At 40.6% G+C, this 25,434-nt stretch overlaps 1 protein-coding gene across 1 annotated transcript in view; it reads right to left on the bottom strand.

Moving 5' to 3' along the window:
- The window catches only part of LATS2 (large tumor suppressor kinase 2), a 47,593-nt gene that overhangs the window by 16,443 nt on the left and 5,716 nt on the right, over positions 1–25,434 (bottom strand). The window lies entirely within an intron of this gene.

Consider the following 25,434-nt stretch of genomic DNA (forward strand, 5'->3'; position numbering starts at 1 on the left):
CAGGGCTGAATTTCTTTTCTTCTGTTAAATGGGAATTTCGTTCCCTTTACTGGTGTAGTAGCCCATCTCTGTATCAAGAAAGATCAGACAGGGACATGATTTTGATAAGAGGTGGACACACCATTCTTGATGACATGCCAACAGTGGTGGAAAAGTCATCCTTGTGGTAAAGTCACTTGGGGCTTTAATCCTGGCTTTTAGCCCTTACAGCATTTCTACCTTTTGTGCTCCTGAATTATTTTTAATTCTGCTAGCACTTCAGCTCTGAAGGTCATCCATTCTTTTGGCTGGATGTTTTAGCTCTGCTTTGCACTGACTATGCATTCCCACCTCACACTGTCAGAGTGCTTCCTTCCTTCTTTTTTTTCTCCTCATACCAGGCTTACCAGGGGTTAAAGTATGCAGAAGAGACACACTGTAGTACATAAAACTAGGCAGACAGAAAAAGATATAGACACCTCACAAAATGTAAGATTCACTAAATTAAATCACATCAACACAGGAAAAAAATACATGACTGTGAATTAGGAAAGGGAAATTGCAGATAAGGAACAACTTTAACCAGATGTTTTTTATACACATTTTCAAGGGATATTTGCAGAACTAACAAAGGGAGTGTGTGCAAAAGACACAGGGAGGATTTTATAAATGATACAGGGCTCTGGTAAAGGTCCTATCAGAAGAAAAACAAATAAAAATAAATCTAATGTGACAGTCATTGCTATGCCACTGCTCATTCTGTTTGCCTTCCAACACTTTCAGTCTTTATTTAGCCAGTCACCTACAGAAGACTGGTATATTTACTACTCTGTTTGTACAGCACCCAGTACAATGGGGTCCTGTTAATGTGTTTATACAATATACAGCAGGATAACTTACTATTAAAATAAGGTAATTAAATCCAGGCCAAAACTTGCAACTTGGAGTACTAGGCAAAAAGATGATGGAGGGTGGAAGTGTCAGTTCTGCTGGGTTGGGTCCCAGCACAGAAACCCTTGTATCATGATCACCACAAACCAACTCTAAAATTAATTGCCTTAATCCTCAAAGCCACAGAATATGACACATCCCACAGAATCACTACAGTTGCAAAAGACTTCCACTCAGTCCAACTTTTGACCAAACATCACCACATCAACTAGACCCAGGGATGGTGACTCCACCACCTCCCTGGGCAGTCCACTCCAATGCTTAATCACCTTTTCTGTGAATAAATTCTTCCTGATGTCCAAATATATTCCTTCCATAGCTCTATTTGCTATTGCTATGGAAAGAATCAGACAAAATAAAACAACAGTAACTAGATCATCTGGTTCCTTTTTTTCATTTACAAAACCTTTCTTTTGGGGATTAATGTGTTTCTAATACAATTTAGGATTTAAAACAACTCTGGATGGTTAAAAATCAAACAAATGAACCAGACAAGCGATACTAATATTTGAAATCTATCACTTTAGTTTTTGTATTTTATTAGTCCTAGAGTGAATAGAAAGTTCTCCCACAAGTATCACAGAAAAGATGTTTTTACTGTTTTTTCTCAGCTGCTTCTCCTTAAGTTGATGACTAACCAAAACTATTTATGTTCTTCCAAGACAAGACAAAAGTGCTGTATAGATTTAGCAGCAGGATAACAGCTACCATAACACCTTCACCATCTTATGAAGGATAAAAGAGAAAAAAAACCAGAGCTGAGAACAGCAACTGGAAATATGACATAACTTCTCGTCAGATGTCTCAAAAGATACTAGTTATATCAAAATACTTTTTAACAGTATGCAACTTATACTTACTAGCAGCATAGAACTACTAATTTTATTTTTTTTCCTGGTATTGGTTTGTTCTTTTAACTAAGTCTGTATATTCCACTCCCCCACCACAGCTCATTACAAGACACACTGTGTTTGGCCATGGGCATTTCACAGGGGACACCTCCCATTTTATACTACAGTCCTTGTGCTCCACGAGTTGTTCAAATACAACTCTTCCCCTGAAAAGGAGAGATATGAACTTCAGGCCATAAGCCAATCCACAGTCCCAAAGTTAAGACATTTGGAAATAAACCAAGCACGGCTGCTCAACATATTTCCAAACAAATGCCTGTAAAATGAACAAAGTATTTATAACAAGGCATCTCCAGACAAAGAGTGCATATGTAAACACTTCAAGAAGCTCTGATGAACAATTCAAGAGGTGCAATCTGTTTAAAGAGTAAACACACATGCACTGCTATGTCCATTTTCAAATCCAACCAGAAAATTTCATCAAACAACTCCTGTTGATGCCCCAGAGAGTCTGTGTATGTACTGACACACATACAGGTATTACATAATGTCTGCACATCTGTATAGATTATTTCCTTTTAAATAATCTAATTTCAAGTGAGCTCCCTAAAAGCAATATGTAAAAATAAAGAAGACTCTTATTTGTGTCACCAGTCTGATAAAACAAGTAATTCAATTATATTTGCATATACACTTATTGGACCATTTCTGGAAGCACAACAGGCACTCTGGAGAAGATTTGGAAAGGGGGAGGCTGAAGAAAGCTGGAAGAGGTCCTGCTCCAGGCAACAAAGCTGCACTCTGCACAAAGCTCAAGTGCCATGAAAGAACAAACAGGCAAGGAAAGAGAGACCACAACATTAGGAACAATAATAAAGTGAGTGAAAATAACTAAGAGCCACCATGAATACCATGAATACCACTTTTCTTTTCTTCCTTTCTTTCAAGTAGTCTGGAAAGGAAAACCAGACCTGAGCTGCTCTCTTCCAGCCAGGACACAGGCATGAGAGGAAGAGGAGCAGGGTGCAGAGAGCTTGATCACAGAGGCAACTTAATAGATAGACCTGAGGAGCACTGACAAATAACCTGTTCTCCCTGTCCACACCAGCCTTGAAAAAAGCACATTTGTGTCTGAAAAGCTGATGGCACAAGCCCTCTTTTCCCAAATATTTGGTGAAAGGAGGGATATTGTAAACTTAAAACAAGATCTGTGGTGATTTGCTGCCTACCTCAAAGGCTGTAATGCCCCTTTCTGAAGGCACCTGCTTGCTCCCCCAGCTTTTCAAAGAGCACACACTCCTGATTTAACAATCATATTTGGCTAACAGTAATAGGCAATATTAGTAGTTCCCTGAGTACAGAAAATTCCCCTTCTGGAAAACACACTGCTTCAGATCTCACATCAGCAGAGAGTTGTAAGGAGCGAGCACACAGCATTCCATTTTGAACACATGTAGTACTTGAGAACTATCTATATTCCAAAATTCACAGGGATCAGGTTTACATTAATGATAGAATAAAGGTGGGGGGAAAAAAAGTGTATTTGTACATCTGCTGTGCTTGAATTATCCCCTAAATGCACCAAATCCTTTCTACCGTGATGGCACCCTGAAGCCTTCTGCATTGGGCTGAGCTCTACACAGATGCAAGAGAACAATCCTATTTTGAAATGGATTTCTAATTTAAAACAGAGCAAACAATTGCATATAGAGCCATAACTGTTCCTCATTACTCTTTAAGTATGCTCATTGGAGAGCTATTTAAACTATTTAGAGTTCAGATCTAAGCAAATGACCCATGTCAGTCCATCAACAGACAGAAAGTTGGACAAATCTCTCCCAACCCTTCCTTAGCACTGGAGCAGGAGCACTATTATGTGCTAATTCACAAACCTTACAGTGAGAGAAATCATGTTCTAAGCAGCATTTACAAATTACTGCACTGGCAGGTTTACATTACAGAGCAGCATGGAGGAGCTTTGCTTACTTCATGCGTGAGTGAATGCACATGCACGCACGTGCAGCTGTGTACATAACTCCTTTCCAAAGATCCTACTTCCCTGAAACCCTCTCAGTTTGGGTACAAAACAGGGAACTTCCCACCCTCTGGACACAGTCTGGTAGCAGTTTCAGCCTGGGCTCCAGTTGACTTCTGTCTGGCAGCCACTGTAGAGACCTGTAATCCATCACTCAGTGTTTCAGCCACATGCCTTGCATTAACCAGTGTGGCTTAAAAGCTTCTCCTGATCCCACAAGGCAAGGCACAGCACTATTCATCCACACCTTTAGTATTGCAAAGGTAAGGTACATTCTACAACAGCTTTAAAACCCTGAGGAAAAGGAAACAGAGGGCAATTAGTAAACAAGTTCAGGTGTAAGCTCATGAATTGTCTCAAACCAAGCACCACTATAGTCTCCTGTAATGTTCACTGAAACCCCCTTCCAGGTTCCTGTTCACATTTTTTAGTAACTTACGGGTGTGATTGCACTCATCATCCCCTTTTCATACCAAGCCAAGCACTGGGCAAACTCTGAGATTTACAACTAACTCAAAGAACAAGAGTCATCTACCTGGTATTCCAAAGCAAATCCTTTCTACATGGCACAGAAGTCCAAGCCAGTGGAGAGTATTTTACCAAGCCTCTCAATTTGAATTTGCATTACTAAAATGTTGAATGCCACACCTCTCATCTCCCTGTTTTCTACTTTCTTTATCCAGCAGTAAAGCAGTTGAGCTGGTGTAAAGAGAAGCAAACAACCATTACAGCAGCAGCGCTGAGCAGCAGAGTTTGCCAAAAGCTAATAGCAGACAACATCAGGTGTTACAGCCTTTATAACTAGGAGGAAGGTATGCACGGGGCAAGAATCTTCAAATTCTTGGTTCAAAAACCCCACCACCATTTGGTTTGAAACTTTCCTCTGGATTGGCATGATTTACATCCAGAAAGCAACAATGAATCCAGAAACTCAATTTAAAGAGAGAATTTCGCTTGAAAAGACAAGACCAGTAACACACACAGGAAGTATTTTATCAACACTTCTTCATAAAGCACATTGAAGTAATTAGCAGAGCAGGAAAGGTGCTGTGCATGTCACCAATGCAATCAGAAAGTTTTCCTACCCAAGAGAATGAGTAGACTTCAGCCAGACTATTTCCTCCACTTTGGCCCTTGTCTGACTAAGCCCAACGAAACATGCAAATTCAGCCAAGAGTGCTGATATTAATACCAAAGTAAGTACTAATTTGAGGGTATTAATAACACTGCAGCACCCAGCAAAGAATCTATACAAGTTACTGGAGAAAAAAATCATAGCAAGCTGCCTTCAAGAGTTTATTGATTGCACTGGAATCTCACTAAGTCTCAACACACATAGAACATAGCAAAGAGCCTTGCTCAGAAGGCATCTTCAAAGTTGAGGTAGAATTGAGCCCAGCCTTGAGAGAAAGGTGCAGCACACACCAGAACAACACAGTTGTTTCCAGAAGGGTGCTCCAGGACAGCTTCACTGCCAGTCCTGTGCCAGGATCCTCATGTATGAAATCTGGCCATGAATAAGAAATGAACCTCCTACTCTGCACTCTGGGAGTCCAAATGAGGGTCCCAACACTCAAGGTGTGCAATCTTAAAAGATAAAAACCAAAACCCCACCTATTCCTGACGCAATGCATTTTAAATTACTAAATACATTAAGATAGCAAATTCCTGCAAAAGCAACACCTTGCTGTGCAAAAGCCAGCTGTTATTTAAGTCTACTCTTGGAATTGGGGTCTTTCATGTTCTTTCTCTCAAGCGGGATATTTTGTGGTTTTTTTTTTTTTTTTTGTATTTACTTTTGGATATTTTGTGCAATTACACTTATTAGCAACCAGAGCATATTTGCTGCAAGATCAGCAGGCAATCCATGCCCTCCTCTAGACCTCCTTTTCACATCCTGAGCTGCGAGAATGGTGGCACGACCCCTTCCTGCTAGCACACGCATCTCCCCCTCTTTTCTTCTCTTCTTTTTTTTTCTCTTTTTGTCAGAGACAGCAGTTTCTTACTCTGTCAGGGTGAGTAAATCAAGCTGGATAGAATAGCAATTCAATGAAGGTTTCATGATGAGCTTATTCCTCTTCATTAGCAGCAAGTGATGTGTTTGCTAATTTTATTGCTCACGCATTAGCAAAAACACGTTTGGCTGGCATTACATTTACAATATGCTATTTGTGTATTAAAGCATTTCTTTTCAGTGGCCACAGACACCAAGATGAGGGCTTCCTATTGCTTTTCTCTATACTAAAAAGATACATATATATTGAGTTATGTAGAAAACAGGATTTTCACAGATATTCACAGACTTTACAAATTATTTTTAGACACATTGGATATGAGGAACTTGTAAACAGGATATTTAGACTCAGCAAGATGAGTGAGGAAGTTTGCTGTCCAGGAATAAAGCCGCAAAGCATACAAAAGAATTGTGTCAAAGACTGGAAATTGTTTTTGTGCTGCCAGAGACAGTTGTTACCCACAAAGTTACATAGTGCTACAAATTTGCAATGTATCAGTACTTTTATGGCATTTCTCCATATTCAACTCTACATGTTGAATTTTGTACCTCTTCCTGTTAACAGTGCCTCTGCCATTTTTAATGAGTGCTACCTACTTAAGGCATTACAAATTTTCTTTTACTTCAAAAGACTTTAACACTTAAAGAGTGATATTCCTCTACCTGCTTTTTCTTGTAGGTGGTTTGTTCAGTTTTAAACCATTAGAACTTTGAAGCATTGTTTTAAAGCCTCCAAGGCAAGGAAAATTCAAGTGAAGGCAGCAAACTTAAACTGTCCGTTAATATTCAAGGTCAAGGACTAACAATTTTTCAAACAAGGTTCCAGAGTACTTTTGATATGGCCTTTAAAAGTTTATGAGAGTTTGGCTCCCCTACTTTTTCTTTGGGGAACACTTTAAAAGAACTTATAAAACCTCCAGGATATCTGGCTGGAATGCATTACCAGTGAACTGTTCTCTCCTTTGAGGATTTGTACCACAATGGGACCCCAACAGACAGCAAACAGTAATGCAGAGTCTAAAATAAAGAATATATCTGAGAAACACAGCTCTGCTGTGAGACAAATGAAGGCTACTTTCTCTCTCAGCCTCCCAGTGCAACACAGCACACCTCATGTGACTGAAGCAACATCTGTGTTTTATCTTGAGATAGGATTCCTCATATTTTTCTGTAGAGACACTTACACACACACAGAACCCAAGTGCTGTCCAAGGCAACTTGCCCTGTATTTATTGTTCAGAATAGGAAGAGGGAAAACTTGTACATAAAATACTATTTTTAAAATTTTTCTTGGCATTTAGAATTTCATGTGTTAATTGTAATGCTATCTTTCTTTTTTTTCCCCCCAAATTCTCATTCAAAAACATAAAAAGGCATTCGTTCAGTTTTTAACATTTTAAAATCAATATGCTCAATCCAGTAATGCAATATACACTACAGCACTAGGGATCTCATTAGACATTTTCCAGAAGTCTCCATGCAGCTCTTGACTAAGTTTCATTTACTCTATAAAATACATATATATAACTACAGCTCCAAAAGTAAGAACTGTTAAACAGCACTGACTGGCATTTAATGATTTTCAAGGCTACAAAAATATCTCTTTGTACTAAACGCCTCATACGACTCAAAGTTACCATAGCTTTCTGCAGTTGCAAGACAAAACTCTCAAATCTACCAATGCTAGAGGCAAAAAAAGAAAAAAAGAAAGAAAAAAAACCCCTCAGTCAGATAAAATATCTTAAGGTCCGGCTTTTTACATGTAAAGCAGCCGCAGCAAAATTATTCACATTCTTAGCACATAGCTGACCAGGACAAGATTCCACAGAGAGGTAAACAATTCCCCCAAGAGAGCAGCTGCATCTTCTTCAGACTGGGAGCTACAGGAGGGGGAGGGAGAAATGCCCACTGAGGTCCCCAAAAGTGGTGAGAAACACGAAGAAAAGACTACTTCTGCTGGGTGATAATGCTTCACTCCACTGCTCCTTTACTGAGCTTCATGAGAACAGAGAAGTGTTGAAATAAGTAAACAAATAAATAAATAAATAAATGAAAAATAAATTGAAGCCATTTAGTAACACAGGCTTTAATTAGTGTCCTAGAAGAACACTGTAAGCAGGAATCCAAGTTCAGTTCAACACAGAGGAGTAGGGGATAAATATTAGATAGTGTTGAACAGAATGGAAAGGAACTGAAACAGCTAAGTCATCCAGCTTTGCTTTTATTGTGCAATTATTTTCAAAAGTACACATGACAGTATAAAACTACTTCTTTCTAGGTATCCACATTATCTCTGAAATTGTCCTTTTTAAAATTGTTTCTTTTTCTTTAACAGTATCTTTACTCACTTCACCTCACTGTTACTTCTGATGGCTACCAGCCAAGTGGCACACTTCAATAGTCAAGACACAGTCCTGAAGAAGCATCTTTCTCACCCTGCTCCATTTACATGCAAAAGCTGTGAGATGTATTTTGGCTTGTTGTAAGCAAAGAAATCCTCTGGGAAGATTTTCCTCAATGCCATCCCCTTTCTCAGAAACCTGCCATGAGCCATCAATGAGCCATCTACAGCAATGTAGAAAACAACCACATCACTACATTTAGCATTCAAAACTTACTATTCACATACCTGTTCCAGCTGCAAGTGTGTTGGCAGAAAACTATTTCTGTCTTGTCCCTGGCTGCCTTTCACTTCTCCCTGTGCCCAACTATCCCCTGCTTCCCTCTTGCCTGACCACACTTGCCACCAGAGCCAGCTGGGTTAGCACAGACCGGTGATCCAGCTGTTGAAGCATTTTGCCCCACGACAGCTAGGGTTAACTCCAGCAGCAGCTCAGCTGGGGCAGTAAGACCTCACCAGAAGAGCAGAGGAGGAGTAAGATAACACCGCATGGAGCAGATGGGCCTCCCTGGAGCACAGCTGGAAGGAGGAGAGCATGTGAGTGCAAGGCTGAGCTTTCTCTCGGCATTTCCCCTGATGGTGGCTGACAGCCAAGGCAGCTGCCACCACTCTCTACTTCTCTGCTGCTTTCTGTGCCTCCCCCTGTCATATCCCTCAATTGTGCTCATGCCCCTCCCATCATCCCCAAAAACTTATTTTTAACCTGGATCACTTCTCTGATCTGTCACTGCTCAGCTCCACAAACACTGTGCTGGCACAGCTCGCAAGAAGGAACTGGGGAGAAGCAAGAGGGAACATGGGTGGCTCTGGCAGCAACAACAAAAGCTGCTCTCCTGGAAACCCAGCCCAGGAGTCTCCTCTACTTCCTTCACACCAGCCTACAAACTTCCCAGGTGAAAGGAATATGCTTGTGATAGCTCAGATCATAAGGTTTGTTTTGGTTTTTTTTTTCTTTTTGCCTGTGTGCTGCGTTAAGTGCTGTATTTTGTATGTTGGTATCATACTAAGTTTAACAAGCTAATCCCTCCCTTACTTGTGCAGTTATCACCTAATATTTCAAGGCAAAACTAGGACATTTTTCAAAAATACATTTGATCATTTAAAAAGATATAGCCAAGGGGAAACAGTCTTACATGACAGGCTATAAATCAACATGTTAGACGAGTAATTTTAAACCACAGAAGAAGGAAAAAAAATCTCACTGTATCAAGCCAATAAAAACCTTCTAACTCTCCACAATATATTGGACCTATTCCACAACAACTATATTTCTTATGAAAATACAGTATTTTGAACTCTAGAGAAGTCTGAACCTCATTAAACTGAAACAAAGGAGAGAGAGGAAAACAGAGCAGAGGACATGATTCTACTCACCTTCAAAACTGAAGTCTGAGGAGGGAGTTTGAGAAGGTTCAAACAGATATATTCTCTTGAATAAGTCACTTAGTGTTGACACATTTGCTTAGTAGTTCCCAGTGATGCTGGCAGGGGATCACTATTCCTCACCTCTCTCCTTCAAGCCTTTACTCAAACTTCTAGGAGACTCTTATTTTCCAATGCTTTCAACCTATATAATTTGATAGGAGAACTGCCAATTGTTTTTCATGCTTCATTACTACTATTAAGTTCAATACTTGGCCCAGTATCATTTTGATAAATGTTCACCAATGACACAAAGCTGGGAGGAGTGGCCAACACCCCAGAGGTCTGTGCAGTCCTTCAGAAGGACTTTGACAGGTTGGAGTGAAGGGCAGAGAGGAACTGTCTGGAATTCAACAAAGGCAAATGCAGAGTTCTACACCTGGGGAGGAATAACCCCAGGCACCAGCACAGGCTGGGGGTGACCTGCTGGAAAGCAGCTCTGTGGAGAAGGACCTGGGGGTCCTGGTGGACACCAAGCTGTCCATGAGCCAGCAGTGTCCTCGTGGCCAAGAGGGCCAGTGGGATCCTGGGATGAAGAGCAGTGCCAGCAGGCAGAGGGAGGAGATCCTGCTCCTCTACTCTGTCCTGGTGAGGCACATCGGGAATGCTGTGTCCAGGTCTGGGCTCCTCAGTACAAGAAAGACACAGAGCTCCCAGACGGGGACCAGCAGAGGGTTACAAAGATGATTACGGTGGTGAAGCATCTCTCCTGAGTACAGGCTGAGGGAGCTGGGCGGTTCGGCCTCAACAAGAGGAAACAGAGGGGACCTCAACAATGTATATAAATGTATAAAGGGAGGGTGTCAAGAGGTTGGATCCAGGCTCTTCTCAGTGGTGCCAAGAAATAGGACAACAGGCAACAGGCAGAAACTGATGCACAGAAGTTCCACTTGAACATGAGGAGGAAGTACTTCACTGTGCGGGTGACTGAGCACTGGAACAGATTGCCCAGAGAGGCTGTGGAGCCTCCCTCGCTGGAGATATTCAAGGACCACCTGGACACAATCCTGTGCCACGTGCTCTAGGATGGCCCTGCTTGAGCAGGGAAGTTGAACCGGATGACCCACTGTGGTCCCATCCAATGTGACCCATTCAGCAGTTCTGTCAAATTCTTATCATCATCATTGTTATTATTAGAGCCCATACTCAGCTGCACAAATACTATTTAAAGGCAGCAGTGTTTCTTCTAAGATCTTTAAGGGTGCAAAACATTAAGAAAACAAAAAGAGACAAGCGATCACTTTCCTTCCTTGAGGAAACATATTCTTAAACTTGAGGTCTACAGCAAAACCACAATGAGCAATATTCTTTTTGAGTATTTCAGCAGCAGAATGAAAACTGGCCCATGCTTCAATGGGATAACGAGCACAACACTACACGGCATGGGAGGGAGAATTAGTAAGGCAGAGTTTTGGAAACTAAGACTCAACAATGTGCAGTAGTGCACAGGTGAATGTTTTGATTTCTGCATGAAGTAAAAATAATTCAGTTTCTCCGCACCTGTTTGACAAAGCTGCCAAAGGTAAGGACGTACGCCTGGTTAGGCAATCAAATTTCAACTTTCTAAACTTGCCCTCAGAGAACTGGGTGGAGACAGTCCTCCTACTGATTGCTAATCTGCAAGCATGTTGCCAAGTACTGTTAAATATGTCCCTGCATCAGACCACACTGTAGGTTCATGGGAAGATCTGTGTTTGTATTCTTCAAACATGCCAAGCACAAAACAAAGCTAAGCCTCCATGGTGATGATACATGGAGATGGTCCCCTGTATTTTGATGATCAGGTTCACTCTACACTGAGAGGTCATCTTAGGGTAGTTTCTACAGTTCCAGAGAAATGGTCTTTCCACAATTCCACTTGGGCTTCCAGCTGTGTGCACACTGCCTTGGACAGTGCTGTGAGATGCAGAATCACAGATGCAGTTGCTCCTGAACAGCAGTGTTCAAGCAGTGCTTCCAAGGCCACCATCTGCTTCCTGTAACAGGCATTGTAACTGTGTATTCCTCTTCTCCAAGACATCCATCAGCATTTAAAATTCTTGGCATTATGGTTAATTACTTTTAATCAAGCTCTGCAGTGTCTGCCACCACCTTCAGAGACTAACCAGAGGCCAATGACAGGCAGGCTCAGAAGTATGTGCATACATATATATATACACACACACATATATACAAAACTATGTGTGAAAACCTGAATTCAGGCATGTTTTTCCACAAATGAAATGTGTAGGATTTATGTTTCAGAACATGCAATAGCTGAGATTTTTGGAACTATCCAAAGTACTGCCTTGCAAAAGAAAACAGTAATACAGCCATAGTAGTTCCATATGTAGCCCATTACTTGAGTGACTATAATGAGTCTTATATAATATTTTTAATAGTCGGTTTTTAGCTTGCAGCTTTTCTCTGCAAAAGTTTAGAGCCAGGAAACTAGAGCAGAAGTACCCTAAACATCTGACAGCCGAAATTTTAAATAGGATCTATGTGCTAAAAGCCAAATGAGCTTTCAGTGAGTATTACAATGCTCCCATCTAAGCAATCTCTCCGCCAAGGGACTTTGCATTCTTTCCAACCTGAAGTGTATGGACTGGGCCATCCCATCAGCTGACTACTCATTTACTCCTGCCCTGAACATCAAGCCTTTTTTTCAGTCCAACCTCAAGGTGTCCTCTTGTAGAAAGTTAAATAAGAAGACAGTAAGAACGACAGAGATCTCTATGCGAACAATAAAAGCACTGAACATCATTATCCTTTCATCTTTTCTGCATTGCAGCCTTCTCACATTTCTACCCTAGAAAAATCAATCCAGCTTGTAATGTCTTCTGGGTAGAGACCTCATTTTTTACAGCAATGTTGCACCAAACAGCTTTACTCCAATGTCAGGGTGAAATGGCTTTTTATTTGATTATCACTGCAATGCAAATGTGAAATCCAAAGCGAATAGCAAAACTCTTGTTAGCCATTTACACTGGTAATACCATCCATACCACACTGAGGTTTTACCAGTTTCTAACATGCAGGTCATAAACCAAAGATCTTGTTCTGCTATGAAAGGTATGATCATTTTTTTTTGTAATGTCATTATAAATGCTTGGTAAATTCTGTGAACACTGATAGCATAATTAAGAGAGGAAAGAAGGAAAATACCAGGTAAGCTACAAATTACAAGAATATCGTGGCTGGTTATTACAACTGGTTATTCAGTCGTGCATGTAATCTGAAATCCAAGTTACCAATATTAAAGAGATTTGAACATACCTCATTTAAGGCCAAAATCTGTGCCAAACCCTAAGTCTAAGTAAATGGACTTAGCATGTGTGTGTACTGGTGAAACAGGAGGACTCTTTTATTGCTCAAAATAGGCAGCAAAACTCTGGCCCGATGAAATCACTAGGAATTTTACAGCTGATTCCAGTGAGGGCAGAAATTCAGCTCAAGAATCTTCATATTCTAGCATAGTGGGGCTGGGGGTACGATCCCAGTCTACATGCATAGTGGATCTGAAATCCCAAACACATTCCTCTTCTTTCACATTTCTTTCACAAAACTTCCTCATCTCACTGCATTCTGCACAGGGGTGCTCAGAAAACAGACAGGTTCTGAGCAGATTGTGCAGGCAAAAAGTCACTTTTTGTCTTCTGACCCAAGCAACCAACGTGGACCCCCTGTTGTTGCAGGCAGGGTCTGAGGAAGGAGGACACTGTTACTCAGTAGCTGATGAAACTAAAAGGCCTTCCCCACCCCCCTGCAGCACTTCCTGCAATGCTCCATACACTAAAAGTCATATAACACTGCAAGCTGGATCACAGCTCAGTGCATTCCACTGCACTTTGTCACGCTTCCCTGACCGATACTACGCCAAAAATTACTAGCTTTAACAGTTCTCTGGTGAATAAAAGAGCTTTTGCAACTCTGAAACAGAACTGAGTTTTTAATTCATGTTAAATCTGCTTTTCTGTTCTGAAGGAACATTTTTAACGCTGCCTGTAAATCCCCTTCTGTGCTCTTTTTACTTCTGTAGTGACTTTTGTGAAGCTAAAGGAAAAATTCAAGCTGACTAATTTTAAAAGCCTTAAAAGGATTTCTAGAATACGCCTGAAGGAAGTAAAAATATGACCTAGCAAAAGACAAAGATGAAAAAGATCCACATCACATTCATATAAATTTAGAAATACATGGCCATAAGATTCACAAGAAAGCTACCATAGACAACAAAGTCCAAAGTACAGCTGACAGCTGAGCACAATCTTGGAACAATACAGGACTGCTCCTGCAAACATCTACTCAGATACTCTTGCAATATAGAACTATGCCCTAAGAAACTTTCCTTTGTAATCTTTTATGCAAAACTCATGCCTACAGTTACCAAAACAACCTGATTGTGAGAAAACTGTAAAACAAACACGAGCACTTAACAGAATAAAATGCTCATTATGGCAATGCTTGACTCCTCTCCAAAATACCAGCATGATGCATGTGTACCCAAAAAAGGGATCCTGCCTCCCTCCAAGCCAGTTAACTTTGCTCAGCAGACCAAGAACTGTTGTCTGCTCCAGCCCATTTTTGGAACAGTGGGTTTCACTATCCAACCCCATCTCCAGGCTGACCTGGAAACATGCCTGCCCTGATTTCTCCTTGCATATGGAAACAATAAAGCTATTTTTACATGAAAAGCAAATCCTTTATTTTCTTAAAAACAAGAACAACCTTTGCAACAAGCACAGAAGCCAGGCGTTTCAAGTACAGGAGGGTGTTACCTGAAAGTACAAAAAGCAATTAAGCCCTGTGGAACAGAGCATGTGGGCAGAATGAGGGGTTAAGCACGACTTTGGACAGCAAGCAAACAAGAAACTGAAAAGAGGGTGGGAGGGAGGAATGCAAGGTAACCTGGAGCTCTTCAATTCAGTAAACTGAGAAGGTGGGGAAAGCACCTCTGCAGTGACCCCCACTAGAGCCAGGAGCAGGCACACACTGGGGGAACTCTGGTGGGAACCCCACACTGCTCCCCCTGATGCGCAGGGAGCAGCTCAGGCTCAGGCTGCTGCTTCTCCCACCCTGCAGAGTGGAAGAGAAGGGCTTTCCCAACACCTGAGCATGATCCTTTCAAGCCAGATATGCCAGTTAAAACAACCAGTTTACTATTAATGGTTGAGCTCAGCACCACCACCTTTGAGACCCAACTGCCATTGCCCCTCAAGTAAATGTCAAATATCATCTCTGCTCACACACCCAGTTCCTGCTTTTTAGCAGGAGCTTCATCCTTGTTATGCTTCCCATTGGCCCTCAGCATTGTCAGATAACACTCTCCTGTCAGAGTTTAAACTTCAACAGCAATACTTCCTCCCTCTATCCATTAGCTGCCATGATTTGTGAGTCAAAAAAAAAAAAAAAAAAAAAGAAAAGAAAAAAAGCCTCTTCTCAGACTGGGAAATCACAAAACTACTATGTGAATGTGGCAAAACAAACTAGCTCTCTGTTTAGGGGCAGGAGTTTCCCCAAATTCATAGGCTCAACAGTTTCTGTGCAAGGAGGGCTCCACTAGTTTGACTCGTGGCTTTGTCTGAAGCCAGGCAATGGTCCTGCTTCTCTAAGTTCATGGGAGAGAGGAAGAGAAGGAAGTTAATGCATGGCAGAAACTAAAACAACTGGCCTGCTCCAGCTAGATGGAGATGCTGTGCTGGTGCTACAGCTGTTGCTGTTTGCTGTGTAGGGCAGGGTGAAGACTGAGTTCATACTCCACTACACAGTGGTGAGCTTGGGAGCACAAACCCTCTGACCCAAAGCAAGAAATAGTTATTTGAAAAGAACCAAAAAATCCTGCTAGGCATGTAGCACTGCTATTTGCTCAGAATAGTGCTCCTGGAGGTGCTGAACACGTAGCAGAACACTCTGACCCTGCCAGGAATCTGGGAGAAGGCAGCTCTGCCTGCAAAGCAGAGCTGTGTCCCAGACTCTCCCTCCTGAGCAGTGGTGCTCCAGGCTCAGGGGACAGCAGATTCTCCCTGGCAGCAAATCTGAGCACCCATTTCTGCCTGAGTGAGGAGCAGGGCCTGCAACAGCAAGTTCTCAACCTCCACCAGTTTCTAACACTTTGAAATCACTGAGAAGTTCCTGCAAAAATCTGTTGCAAATGATTTTACAGTATTACAAAGTAATACTGAAAAAATACTTTTTCTAGTTACTTTCATGTGGTTAAGAGCCCTGAAGGTTCACTTCTCAGCAAACAGAGAGATGAGGGGCGGGGGGAGGCACACCAACGCAAATGAAAATTCTTGCGGTTTGCTTTCAAATTTGTTGGCACTTCCCAGTAAGGTCCTCTTGTAGCATGGGCAGCTGGCTTGCCACGTGTCCTGGCTGACACTGAGACTTTTGCCCACTTGTAGACTCCTAGGCTCCAGGTCTTCAATTTGCACTGCTGAACGATGCACCAGTAGCTTCTCTCCACTATTTGCACAATTGCAACACCACACATTTCACAGCTTTGTCATAAAACACCTTCCAGAAAGCACTCAATGGACATAGTGCTTGCATTAAAGACCATAATAAAAAGATTTTCTAAACAGAAGGGCGGGCCAACATGCAAGAAATGATCACAGGAAGGAGATGGAAGTGAGTTTCCAGCATAGCAACTGCTGAAGAAACATTCCACCCTGCTCCAGCACGCAGCCAGCAGGTTGCTACCGATGTCTGGGCAGCACAGATCACATGGGCAATCAGGGGATCATCTAAAATACAGAGATCATCTGAAATAGAATCAAACTGTGCTGCACAACCAGAAAAAACAGGCTCCACCAAGGTGTAATGCATATTGTTTGGAGCACTCATTTGGAGCCAAGACAAAACCAGCCCAATATGGAGAGAATTTATCTTGATTCAAAGATCTCTGTCTTTTGACCACAACTTTTTATATTTTTAATTGATACAACCAGATTTTTTTTTTAATGGGGATACCCCACACAAATTAATATTTCAAAGATTCCAATTACATTGATTGAATGGGATTTTATGCATCTTTATCAGGCTGACATCTGGCAGGATGATGGAATGAACACAGCAACTGTGGCAATGCTGGAAGAAAAGCATGAATGGGACAGGTGGCTGGTTTAAGCATAGCCTATGAATCCCTGCCACTGAATGGAAGAAAAGACGCAGAAATGAAAACACACAGGGTGTGCTGGCAAAGTCACATTACAGTTGCATCTATAATTCTTTAACATGTCACACCAATTTTTTTATATTTAAGACTGAAGTCTATAAAAGAGTTATTCCTTAGTAGTTTGCAATTATGAAAAAAAAAAATAAACTCATTTAGGGTATTCAGAGGCACACAGAGAAAGGCCCATAGGAGGTGTTGGATATTAGTCATTCAAACCAATGGAGCAGAAAAAGCAGTGCAATAGGACAACAGGTAAAGAAAGGAAGGTATAGACTTGAAGAGGCTGGAAGATAAGAACTGATACAGGGGGAGAACAAAACAAAACAAACAGGGAGGGAATGAAGCTGCAGATCAGCAACAGTGATCTCTAAGTTTCAGCTGACATTTGTTTTGAAATAACCCCCATCCAACAGATTCAAATAGTGGATAAAATCCAAACGTAGCCATACAAAGACTTTTACAGGAGTAATTTTACATTGCTAGCTCTCCTTCTAAAGTCAGTCTCTTTAAAGGGCAGAAACTTAACCATATTATCACCCAGTAGCAGCAGCCTTCTTTCTAACATTTTATGCATGTAAGGTGCCAGACCTTTGCAGGCTTTGGATTAAATGAGTAATTTACAAACCTTGTGTTAGAGTAATGAAGGATACAGAAAAGGAGGATAATGAAGGGTATAGAAAACAGTTGCAAAATGTTTGGTCATTCAAGCAGTATACATTTAAATCCCACCATTTTCCCAATTCCCACTGTGTTTGTATTTCTCTAAGTGCATAACTGACTGTGTGTGTCACAGTAAGTTTCACACATACACTGATAACAGTTAAAGACAAAGCAATGGCACAGGACAGAGTTATTTCCACAGACTGTCCTTGCCATGGCCATTACCTGATTCACAAAGTTACAGGTACATAGTGTTCTTCAGCTTCAGCCTTCTGAAAATTAACTGACCTAGAAATAATTTTTTTAAAGTATTTTCATATCCTCTCTCATTCTTTTTATCCTTCACCTCCCTAAGGAAATATTTTTAATTACTTGGATTCACTCAAAATGAAGAGCACAAGTTTCTCATCAGGAAAAATCCATCTCTTACACTGCAGGGAAGCAGAACATAGCCTCAAACATTAGAATATTGTTTCCTTAGACTGAAAAAGAAATCCTCAATGCAGTACCAAATCCTGTGGATTAAGTTCTTCACAAACAGCTGGCACTGTGCAGATACTGCAGTCTATATCCCAACACATATATGCACACATGCACTGCTTGTACGAAACCAAATTTCTGTGTGTCCATTTGTAACCCAGAAGTTCCTTGTGAACTGCCAGTGACTGCCCAGATGGCAGGACAAGTCCATTAGGAACAAACCAGTTTTGCTGTGCTGCAGCCATAGCTGGGAGACTCCACCCAGATCAGAACTGACAGAACCACCTCCACAGAAGCTGCCCAGTAACATAAAATCAAAAATATTCCTATCAGCAGCAGTATTTTGGGTGACATGCAGCAGATGTGTAGAGCAGGCAGACAGCAAGAGTTTGACTGACTGACTTTCACCAGGCTTTTATTAAAGCATCTTCTGGAGATGGGAAACTGGGATCCCTCTCAAGCCTGGACAACATGAGACTGCTACTGCTAGGATGAGACCACAGACCACAATGCCACAGCAACTTCAGCCTCTAATTTGGTAATCAGAAGCATTGGTAAATTTAATTTTTTCCCCCCAAAAAATTGGGAATGATAAAAACTTAGAAATAAGGGCCAGCATTTCCCACTCTAAGCCTCAGCTCCAAGCAACATAAAAACGTCAGATCTAATCTACACTCACAATTAGGTTATGAACATAAGCAGAAGGAATGAAAGAAGTTAGATGTATTTCACATGCTATACACATAACCTACCTAAGTTTAAAGCCCAAGTTAACACAAACATTTGTAGCTTTAAGTAAAAAATGATCATGTGTCTGTTCCTGCTTGATTTTACTAGTGCAAATGGCATTTATTCCAGCAGTACTTGACTGTGGAACATCTACTCTATAGCTAGAGTAGCTATAGCCACAGGCAGCTGTAATACACTCAGAATTCTTGCCAAGGTCAAAGAAAGGAAAACCTGGGTCTAACCAGCTGTTTCTTAAGAGTGATTCAAGGCAATGGTGGGGAATTAATGGACATATCCACTACATGAAAAAAACAGCAGCTGGCACCACCAAGTAAAAAGATTTGAAGGGCTCTTTCACATCTCTCTTCACCTACTTCAGACAGCACTGCATACAAGCATTTGCAAGTCAGAGACAGGCAGCACCCAAGAAGCAAAGAGTGCAAGTACTGAAGCCTGATTTATGGAAGATTAGGGGGACACATGGAAACACACATGGCACATGGACATTCTATAGGAGTTGACAACACAAGCAGCTGCCAAGCAGAATTTGAATGCTGGGCCCATGGGAGCACCAACAAGCTGTGGTCTGCTTGAGATGGGGCTACAGCAAGAAAAAACTGAGGAAAAACAAATGTAGTTGTATGTTATTTTATGTCTATTTGCCCATGCTTTAGGAAAAAGAAAATCATTTTTTAAGAAAATCACTCCACAGAAGTATGGCACACACTTGAGTATCACGTGAAAGGACTTTTTATTTTCATTGTACTGATATTTAATTAACAGCTTTAACATAAGATTTTAATAAGTTTGGTAACTACTAAAAAACATTGGTATGTTGAATTGAGTTCTAAATGCACACCTTGACCTACCCCTAAAGACAACAGCATGCAAAAGTCTTGTATCAAGTCCTTCCGCTGAATCTCTAAGTTTAAAAGTGCCATTCAATTTCTTTAAGAAAGAAAAGAACCGCCACAGACCAGCAAAAACCACCCCACATTCCCCTTCCAATGCAGAGATGCTATTTTTCAGTCTCAGTATAAAATATAAAATCACATTGGTTCCTATCAGATACTAAAGCTGAAAGAGCAGCAGAGATTTAGGCTGAGAACAACATGAAAAATGCAAAAGGAACTGTTACACCCTACTACTATTGTGATATCAGCTTCCTGTTAGAATAATAATGGCAATCTTCACCTTTGGTCACAAGGGCTTTTTATTCAGAGACTGAAGTAAATGCTTATGCAGATTTTTTAGTGACTGTGAAGAAGTCATTTCCTTTCTCACACAAAAAAAAAAAAAATTAAAATCCATAGCTCAAAATTCTACTGGCAATTAAATTTTAATAAATACAGTTTAAGTATCCAGTGCAAGTTAATCCAGTACCCTGTTATAGCAAGATACAATTTTATATTTTTACATTAACTCCCAAGCTTCTAGAATGTTTATCTCATATGAGGAATAGGAAAGTTTAAGATAACTCAAGATTCACATTTATCTACAGCTGAAGTCTAGCATCTGATTCCTGTCATTTCAAACACAATCCTACTACCACGATGTAATTTATTCTACAGTTTGATAAAGAAGAAAAAAGACTAACAAGAATTAAGGGCAGAGTTTAAAATATTCTTCTTGAGTGCAATATAACTGCCCAGCTGCCAAATCTTGTCATGCAAAGGAGAACACACCATCATTTACAACTGTTAATAAATATTTCCACCACCACAAAAACTCAAGGGAAAATACTTTTCTCCCTTCTGCAGGACAAGCATATTCCAAGCCATGCTCATACAGAACAACACCAAGAGCACCTTCTCAAATACATTGTGGGAGCTGTGTCCTGACACAGAGAATCTAAGTATGCTCACTAAGGCAGTACCATCAAGAAGTGACAGAAACATTGGAAGATTGGAGACAAGAGAAAGGGCTTAGGAGAGAAAGGTGTCAGAAGCTATCAGCTGAAGAGCAATCTCCACCTCCTGCTTTCAGCCCCTGGAAAGCTATGACTCACTTTTTTTCTGAAGAACTCAAATGACTTAGGTTGCTAACCTCAGGCATATTAGTGGGGAAACACATTCCGTTACATGCTTTGATGGAAGAACACTGCATTACACTGGAAATCTCTCAGAAAGACTGAAAAAGGGAGGTTAGAAAGAAAAAAGTGTAGGAAAAGGTTATGAAACAAGCCCTTAATACACCTAGTAAAGAGAAGGCAGAGTGAACAACTTACTTTGAAATGGTGGATGCAAACGGAACACCCAAGAGACTGCTGGCCTGAATTATCAGATCTATTTCAGTTGCTATAATAAAACCCTTCTCCTGCATTCAGCAGTGAGTGCCCTCATTTGAACATCCCTTTTTTCCTCCCTGTAACATAAAATACTTCTACAAGCAGCACAGCTTGTAATGACTTGCACCACATTAGCTCAGCTGGTGAGAGCATGGTGCTAACAACACCAAAGGCACAGGTTAGATCCCTGTATGGGCTACTCACTTAAGGGCTGGACTTGATGATCCCTGTGGATTCCTTCCAATCCAAAAATATTCTGTGATCCTCACCTTTAAAGTATGTCCCACAGAATAACCCAGGCAATCTTGTAACAGCTCAGTCATTTTTCATTAACCAAACAATCTGGACTGAAAACATCCAGAAGATGACTAAGATGTTCATCCTTGAGGTTTTTGGTAAATAGCTGGGCAGGCAAAACTCCTAACACAGGTAAAGTTTACTCAAGCAAACACAAAGTTTTGTTACAGGACAGGCCAGTGTTATGAAATTAGTTCTCTTACTTGCTATTACAATTTTTGCTGTCCTTCATCTTGAAGGCAAGCTGTCTCTTTAGACATGTCCTCTTAACAAATACATCACAACAGATATTTTACTACAGCAAAGCTTCAGCAAGTCTGTTATCAAAACAAAACTCTACACTGTATCTGCTTCCTGTCATCACTCCAACATTATGGTGAAAAGTCCTAGTGCTCAGTAACACACTTCTTGATGGCACATGGATCATAGGTGGACAAGCATGACCTATACAGAACAGGAAGAACAGAATACTAGTTTTACATGCTAAATGCAAAAAAAAAAAAAAAGGACCTTTTGCCGAAACTCTATTTGGCAGAACAGAATTTCCCTCGCTTAAAGAACTGCAAATATTTGTTCAAATTGAGAGAAATACTTTATCCCCCATTTTCAAAACCTGAAACCAATCAGCATTCCCAAATCAGGGTAGAATCTCTGCCAAACGGGTTCAATAAAAAGAAGGCAAGCCATGATGAAGAGACTGAAAGAATCCTGGAATGCAACGAGGAATTTAAGGAAAAAAAAAAAAAAGAAAGCAACCAAAACCCCCACCCCACTTCTACAAACTGAATCTCATTAATTCAGCATAACACTGATGACAAAGTAGTCAATTTGATATTCTTACACACATTATTACACCATTCCATTTTATTGAAAGACACTACAATTAGTGGAAAGATCTTGCCCTTCAAAATACTCTGATATTGGCACGAGGAGGGCACATGTTTTACTCCAAATATTTATAAAAGCCTCTGGAGAAAATGAAGCATAAGAACTTCCCCACTTCACATATTCATAGCTGTACAGCAGATAGCATGTTACTGGCAGTATGTAGCCTGTAAAAAATCCTAAAACGTGATTTTTTCTTAAAAATAGCTGCCCAAACAAACCATGTCTAGAAATCTTCGCCCAGAAAAGGCACCCTTTGCTCAAAGGAAAGTTTGCTTGAGGGGAAGAAAAAAAAAGCCCACAAAAGTGACAAGTGTGTAACATTCCACAGTTCATCTAGAACTGCTGCAGCCCACTCTAAATTACAATGTCAGTGGCTGTTTATGCTCTAAGGAAGTACAGTAAGTACAGTACAGCCCATTCAGGTTGTTGGAATGCCACTGATCATACACTCAATTGCATCTATTCATTAGAAACACTCAGTCCACAACAGCAGCTGCTTTTACCACCACACCCCAAACACCACCCAGTTGCCCCAGGTTTACCAGCCCACAGGGCAGATACCCCACACTCTTGTCCCCCTACAGTGACTGCAAGTTATCCTTCCAAGCCCAAGGACTTCTATTTACTAAAGAATGGCATATTAGGTGTGCTTTTGGTTTCAAGCTTTTACAAAGGAAAAGGTCTGGTCTTTTACAGTCATGCTCTGTGAGTTTCAAAACTATTTAGGCTGCACTAATTATTTTTGATTGAAACTCACTAAGTAATTACTGTTGAAAAGATGACTTAAACAAACAACAGACAAGTTGCTCCATTTGTTTCAGAAAAACAATGACTAATTATGTGTGTTATTTTGGTTTCTATCTCCTAAAAACAAGAAATTATGTAATCGTGGCTTCTTTCAGGTGAACAGTGAAGTCCCCATTAGGTTTAGGGGATGAGATTTCACTATAAAACCAAAAACTACACAATGGCTGAAAAATAGAAATCTTTCTGGAAGAAAACAGGTCAACAAAAACACTGGCAACTTCCTAACCAATTAAAAAAAAAAGTCTGTTTTCCTATGTAACACCTATGCTGACTGCAACCGAAAGACATGAGAATTTGATATTTACTTCATGAATTACACTGCATTTCATATACTTGTTAAGTCCATCAAGTGGTTTATAATGAACCTCCTGGCTGTGTGGGACTTCACAGAACAAGAGTAAAGTAATAAAATGTTATGTTTCATTTTTATTTAATAAAACTAATTTCTATTTAATCTTAAAACTTAAGAGTCACTTTAGGCAGAACAGGGAGGTACAAACCCCAGTAAGCAACATCTCTAGTAGGATGTAAAATGGTCATTTTTAAAATCTATCCATGCTACAGATATGTGGAGCTAGTAAGAGCATTAAATAGAAGTAACCTTTTTCTAGCCTCTAAAATTATTTTCCTTTTTAATTGTCACTACTTCTCTTCACCCTTCCAAAAGCCAAAATTGTGACTTAATAAACAGACTGAAGAAGAATCCTGATCCTTGCATGGTGTTCACCACATTTCCCACAAGGTTAGTGTTAATATTCAGTGCTCCATCCAGGACACCAAAAATCATCAGCTCAAACCCAGCTGGAAAATGGAGTTCCAATCAGATCAGAGTGTTATAGCCCTCTACTCCTTCTTCACAGCCTCCTAGAATGCTCATGAACAGAGCTTATGACAAACTGCCAGACACTTCAGGATGCTTGCAGCACCTGTACAGCTGATTTGTGTACCATGAAGCAGGATCAGGAGGAGTAAAATGTTGTATTCTGCAGGCTTGCTCTAGTGGAAGGCTCAAGTAGAACATTAGCTGTTCATGGACTGAAATCCTTAACCTCAAAACAGCTTCTCATGGCTTTTGAAAGGGGAAGGTTGGTTGTGGGCTTCAATGCCCATTTACCAACCTCACACAAGCACTGGGTTCAGAGGTAAATAAAAACATCCCCAAAGAAACTGAAGCTGCCTTCACTTCTCTGGTAAATCAGAGATCTGTGGCTGCCCACAGGACTACAGAAGATGTCCATGTGGCAGGCATTCAAAGGCTGTGATTCACAAGCAGGGACAGAGCAGCTTGGGATCACTGATTTAAAACACATCATGATACGAAAGAGTTCAGCGTCTGATTCAGAACAGCTCAGGCACCAGGGGGAAGAGAAGAATCTAGAGGCAGCAATCAGGTCTGTCACCCTACACTATGCCATCTCCAAGGTCAGATAACATTCACATCATCTCAAGAAGCTCCACTCATTCATACCCTCCAGGACAGTGAATCTTTATGTGGTCTGGACTCACCCCAGGAAACTCAGCACTTTTATTCACAGGATTCCAGTCTTGAAACCTTTATTTGGACCTTACCCAAATGTGACCCTGGTTAAGCATAGACCTGAGTGCCAAACACACCTAAAGAATAGGCCCAATAATGCCATTGCCAGGCAACAAGTCATAGCTAGGGAGAAACAACAAATGGGAGGATGGAAGAATCATGGTCAATGAGGAGGGGCAAAAAAAAGCCCAACCAAAAATGTGAGCAAAATTTAAGGAGCAAAAATCTCCACATCAGAGTCAGAACTGAGTTCAATGCTCTAGAAGCAGCAATACCATTGTATGAACATTGAAGTCAAAATAGCTGAATATATAAAAAAAATTACACACATACTTCATTACACTGCTTTGAATACCAAGACATTTTAACAGGTGTTCAGGTATTTCTGGTTTATACATTGGCTTAACATTTCTGTGCTGTAGTGTGCTCAAAGTACTTTCCAAGATTTCAGCCCAACAAGCCAAGTTCTATGTGTGAACGATTTGTCCCTGTAACCTACCAAATGTGCATTTCCAATCCAGAATCCAGCTGTGCTCATTTAACCTCGGCTCATATGAACAGGGAGTGTTCCCATCCTAAACAGCTAGGGAAATTTAGAGGCTAGAGTTCTAAAAAACACTGTTTTCGTGATGTACTAGAGATCAGAGAAAATCTTTAGTTCCTCCAGTTAAATAATTCAGTACAGAATCTTGGTACACTGGACTAGGAAGTGTTTAGTTCTTCTGCAGCACTTCTTATTAGATATGCAATCTACTCTAGCTCTGATTATCTTGTGTAACATAAACTCTTTGGCATAGAAACAGCACTAATTAATATTTATATGGCTCCAGGGAAATGCATACTCTTATACTGTTTATAATAATGCTTGATGTTAGTTTTGTTATACAGAATCAGAGTATAGTCTAGGAGAGTAAACAGACTCACATTCTGCCATTAGTGA

The sequence above is a fragment of the Melozone crissalis genome, unplaced genomic scaffold (genome assembly GCF_028551555.1).
Source record: "Melozone crissalis strain CALT ecotype California unplaced genomic scaffold, PUWL_Pcris_2 ptg000013l_1, whole genome shotgun sequence".
Lineage (NCBI taxonomy): Eukaryota > Metazoa > Chordata > Aves > Passeriformes > Passerellidae > Melozone > Melozone crissalis.